Raw genomic sequence first — 6462 nt, 5'->3', positions numbered from 1 at the left:
TCCAAAACAAGTAAAATTAGCTAACCTCAATGAACCCAAAAATACCATAAAATAAGTATATTCCCACTAATAACAAGTGCACTTTTCTTGATAGAAAAAAAAGAGACCTTTTTGCTCAATATGTTGAAAAATATTCTTAAATTAAGTAAATGCTAGTGCCATTATCTTGACATAATGATATGCGCTCCGCATTACATTTCTTGAAACCAGCTAACTTATACTAAAACTAATTTATTGTTCTTAATGGAAAGGCAACAAGGCAACCGCTTGTTACTCTCGTGGTCTCCTAGCTGCTCAGGCAAATCATATTGTCTAAAAATGCATTTTTCCATCGATAACATGACATCATTGCACCAAGTGCGTGCTCTTTCAGCCAATTAGTGCGCATATATACAGCCCGGCCCCCGGCCAAAAATGTTTTAATTGTATATTTGAGGAATTTCTCTGAATGTGCATGAACTATTTCTGTTCAAAATTTGTTGAAATGTCACATGTTAAATGTTCAAATATTAACTGTCAGTTTACTGTATGTACTGTGTCAACTGTACTAATATATGAGTACGTGTTTTCTATTGTTTCATTGAAAATAAAACAGCAAAGTCCATTTGGCTGTCATCTGTTTTAATTATGAGACACAATTGTGTCAAAATCATGATTTTTTTTTCATGCTTGAAATAAGAAATTATTACTTTAAAAAAGTAGTTTTATACTTGTGAGTGTTGATGACACAGCTTTGCAACACTTATATATATATATATATATATATATATATATATATATATATATATATATATATACATATATATATATATATATATATATATATATATATATATATATATATATATATATATATGGGGACGGCGTGGCGAAGTTGGTAGAGTGGCCGTGCCAGCAATCGGAGGGTTGCTGGTTACTGGGGTTCTATCCCCACCTTCTACCATCCTAGTCACGTCCGTTGTGTCCTTGGGCAAGACACTTCACCCTTGCTCCTGATGGGTGCTGGTAGCGCCTTGCATGGCAGCTCCCTCCAAGTGGAATGTAGAAATACTGTCAAAGCGCTTTGAGTACCTTGAAGGTAGAAAAGCGCTATACAAGTATAACCCATTTATCATTATTTATCATTTATTCCCGTTTCAAGCATGTTTTACTCAATATAGGTCATCAAATCTCAGCAACAAGCTGTAATATCTTACTGAGATCATTTAGGACCAAAACCCTTAAAACAAGTAAAACACTCTAACATAAAATCTGCTTAGTGAGAATAATTATCTTATTAGACAGAAAATAACCCAATATCACCCTTATTCATACTTGCCAACCCTCCCGTTTTTAGCGGGAGAATCCCGTTATTCAGCGCCTCTCCCGACAACCTCCCGGCAGAGATTTTCTCCCGACAAACTCCCGGTATTCAGCCGGAGCTGGAGGCCACGCCCCCTCCAGCTCAATGCGGACCTGAGACTGAGTGGGGACAGCCTATTCTCACGTCCGCTTTCCCCCAATATAAATACGCTTGCAAGTTCCAAAACGAATGGAAACAAGAATTTCAGTTCATCCAGGACAGTTCGAAGGGGAAGGTGTATGTTGCCTGTAAATATGTAGAACAGACTTCTCCATTGAACACGGTGGCCGAAATGATTTCTCAGTCATGAACAGAGAAGTTAAACAGGACAATACTGCCATCTAATGGATAGATAATTCAAGTATTTATTTTATGTAAATAAAATAAATATATATATATATAGCTAGAATTCACTGAAAGTCAAGTATTTCATACATATATATACATACATACATACATACATACATACATACATACATATTTATATATATATATATATATATATATATATATATATATATATATATATATATATATATATATATATATATATATATATATATGAAATACCCGAGTTGGTGAATTCTAGTGGTAAATAACCACGCCCCCAACCACGCCCCCAAACCCCCCACCTCCCGATATTGGAGGTCTCAAGGTTGGCAAGTATGCCCTTATTTGAGATATTTAATCTTACTTAGATTTCAGTTGTTGCAGTGCATGATTAGTAGTGTTGTTATCGAGAGGAAAAGCGAACGTTGTGACACATTTGTGAAATTAATACACCGTTGTATATTTAAAATGACTAAAATACATCAATATTACATGTTATTATGAATGTGTCTGTTACTACATTACATATATACTTACAGTGTGTATATAAAACTGACGGCTGTCTTGGGATGTTTTTTTAGAGCACTTTATAGGCGGGGTAGAGCAACTCCCGTTTGGTGTATTGTTAGCTGACTTTTGTTAAGGTTTATTTGTGATTTAGAATGCATAAAAAAGTTAAACATATGTGTGCTTGTTCCACAGAAGGATTGTGAATGATAGACAAAATAACAAAAGAAGTGCAGTTCCCTTTTGTCATGGATAACTAGCACTACTAACTGCCTCAGTAATGGCAAAATAATTTCACCCATGTTTGTTTTGTAATGTTTTGACGTAGTTCTCCATATTAAACGAACAGTAGTTACTTGCATGTTAGCATTTTAGACAGAAATGCTAACTTGTTTAGGCTTAAGTAGCTGACTCATTACAGTTAGCATTGTTACACAGCCAACAACTTTTACATGTCACGTTCATTCTAAATGGTGAAGAAGATAATATTGAGCATGAAAATCTTTGAAGAATATGGAATTATTAAATTGTAAGGTCTTACCTCCTCAAATACTGGCAAAAGTTTCACTGTGGATTCCCTGGCCTACACATGTCATTACTTCCGGTTAGGAACAGAATGTTGTCTATAGGGGTGTTAGAGAAGTTAGATTAACTGTAAACACGTTTGTTTGTTTTTGTCATATTTGTATCCTTCTCTTTATGTGATGGTGAATATGTTATGATTTGTAAACAAGTTGGGGTTTTAGTGGTATTAATTGATGTGTATGTTGCCTGGATTTTATGTTCCTATTTAAATGTCCCCCTGTAATAATGGTACAGTCCAGTAGCGTCATTAGCATGCACTGTGTTTAAAGAAACAATCACTACTGGCAGTTATATGATAAAATGTACATCAGAATATTACACAATATTACTTTATTGCTGGGAATTATTCTGAAATATTGGCTATATAAATATAAATAAATAAATACATGCACTTTATTGTTACTCATTATTTGTGATTTTATTTTCTATATTGTTAAAATGCTACACATTTTTAGGTGAGGGAAACTTTTAACTAGCCACTCACTAGCCATTATTAATAAAAAAAAATAAAAAAAATAAATATAAATATATATTTTTATTTTTTTATTTTTTTATTTTATATATATGTGTGTGTGTATATATATATATATATATATATATATATATATATATATATATATATATATATATATATATATATATATATATATATATATATATATATATATATATATATATATATATTTATATTTATTTTATTTTTTTATTAATAATGGCTAGTGAGTGGCTAGTTAAAAGTTTCCCTCACCTAAAAATGTGTAGCATTTTAACAATATAGAAAATAAAATCACAAATAATGAGTAAGAATTAAGTGCATTTATGGATATAAAAAAGTATAAATATCACTACAACAAAAATATTGGCTATATGTATATATATATTTTTTTTTTTTAATTATTATTATTTATTTTTTTTATTTTTTTTTTTAATATTGGCTAGTGAGTGACTAGTAGAAATTTTCCCTCACCTAAATGTGTAGCATTTTAACAATATAGAAACAAAATCAGAAGCAAATAATGAGTAAGAATAAAGTGCATTAATGGATATAAAAAGTATAAATATTACTACAACAAAAATATTGGCTACATGTACAACAAAAATATTGGATATATATATATATACATATATATATATATATATATATATATATATATATATATATATATATATATATATATATATATATATATATATATATATATATATATGTATTTTTTTTAATTTATTATTTTAATAGTGGCTAGTGAGTAACTACTTAAAATTTTCCCTCACCTAAAAATGTGTAGCATTTTAACAACATATAAAATAAAATCACAAATAATGAGTAAGAATAAAGTGCATTTATGGATATTAAAAAGTATAAATATCACTACAGCAAAAATATTGGCTACATATATATATTTTTTTATTTTTTTATTTTTTTTTCTATAGTGGCTAGTGAGTGAATAGTTGAAATTTTCCCTCACCTAAAAATGTGTAGCATTTTAACAATATAGAAAACAAAATCACAAGCAAATAATGAGTAAAAATAAAGTGCATTAATGGATATAAAAACTATAAATATTACTACAACAAAAATATTGGCTATATAAACATATATATATATATATATATATATATATATATATATATATATATATATATATATATATATATATATATATATATATATATATATATATATATATATATATTTTACTTTTATTTTTATTTATTTTTAACAGTGGCTAGTGAGTAACTAGTTAAAATTTTCCCTCACCTAAAAATGTGTAGCATTTTAACAATATAGAAAACAAAATTACAAGCAAATAATGAGTAAGAATAAAGTGCATTAATGGATATAAAAAGTATAAATATTACTACAACAAAAATATTGGCTATATAAACATATATATGTATATATATATATATAATTTTTATTTTTTATTTTTTGTATTATTAATATTTTATTTTTTTATTTTTTTAATATATATAATTTTTTAATAGTGGTTAGTGAGTAACTAGTTAAAATATATATTAAATATATATATTAATATATATTATATTAATATATATTAGAGATGTCCGATAAATGCTTTTGAATGTAATATTGGAAATTATCGGTATCGTTTTTTTTATTATCGTTATTGTTGTTGTTTTTTGTTATTTTTTATATATAATGTAGGAACCAGAATATTAATAACAGAAAGAAACAACCCTTTTGTGTGAATGAGTGTAAATGGGGGAGGGAGGTTTTTTGGGTTGGTGTACTAATTGTAAGTGTATCTTGTCTTTTTTATGTTGATTTAATATAAAAATTAAAATTAAAAAAATACTACAAAAAAACGATACAGATAATAAAAAAACAGATACCGATATTTTCAGATATTACATTTTAAAGCATCTCTATTTTTAATGAATACTTAGGCCTACTATGTTACTGTATTTCAATGTTTGTCATCACGGTTTTCTGAGGTGGTACTTGGTATAAAAAAAATTTAAAAAATAAACAAATAAGTTTCAGAACGACTGTTTCACTCTGATTTGGAAAGGTTTGTTTGTTGTTCTTTTGCAGATTTTTTTAAACAGGCGGTAGAAAAATGGATGGATGGAATTTATGTGGATTTTTGCGTGAAATTTTTTTTATTTTAAGTAGGGATGTCCGATAATGGCTTTTTGCCGATATCCGATATTCCGATATTGTCCAAATCTTTAATTACCGATACCGATATCAACCGATACCGATATCAACCTATATATACAGTCGTGGAATTAACACATTATTATGCCTAATTTGAACAACCAGGTATGGTGAAGATAAGGCCCTTTTTTTAAAAAATTAATAAAATAAAATAAGATAAATAAATTAAAAACATTTTCTTCAATAAAAAAGAAAGTAAAACAATATAAAAACAGTTACATAGAAACTAGTAATTAATGAAAATGAGTAAAATTAAATGTTAAAGATTAGTGGACCAGCAGCACGCACAATCATGTGTGCCGATAAATGCTATAGAATGTAATATCGGAAATTATCGGTATTGTTTTTTTTATTATCGGTATTGGGTTTTTTTTGGTTTTTGTTTTTTTTTATTAAATCAACATAAAAACACAAGATACACTTGCAATTAGTGCACCAACCCAAAAAACCTCCCTCCCCCATTTACACTCATTCACACAAAAGGGTTGTTTCTTTATGTTATTAATATTCTGGTTCCTACATTATATATCAATATATATCAATACAGTCTGCAAGGGATACAGTCCATAAGCACACATGATTGTGCGTGCTGCTGGTCCACTAATAGTACTAACCTTTAACAATTAATTTTACTCATTTTCATTAATTACTAGTTTCTATGTAACTGTTTTTATATTGTTTTACTTTCTTTTTTATTCAAGAAAATGTTTTTAATTTATTTATCTTATTTTATTTATTTTTTTAAAAAAGGACCTTATCTTCACCATACCTGGTTGTCCAAATTAGGCATAATAATGTGTTAATTCCACAACTGTATATATTGGTATCGGTTGATATCGGTATCGGTAATTAAGGGTTTGGTCAATATCGGAATATCTGATATCGGCAAAAAGCCATTATCGGACATCTTTAATATATATTGATATATAATGTAGGAACCAGAATATTAATAACAGAAAGAAACAACCCTTTTGTGTGAATGAGTGTAAATGGGGGAGGGTGTTTTTTTTTGGTTTGG

This window comes from Entelurus aequoreus, linkage group LG11 (genome assembly GCF_033978785.1).
Source record: "Entelurus aequoreus isolate RoL-2023_Sb linkage group LG11, RoL_Eaeq_v1.1, whole genome shotgun sequence".
NCBI classification, from domain to species: domain Eukaryota; kingdom Metazoa; phylum Chordata; class Actinopteri; order Syngnathiformes; family Syngnathidae; genus Entelurus; species Entelurus aequoreus.
This window is presented reverse-complemented; position numbering follows the sequence as displayed.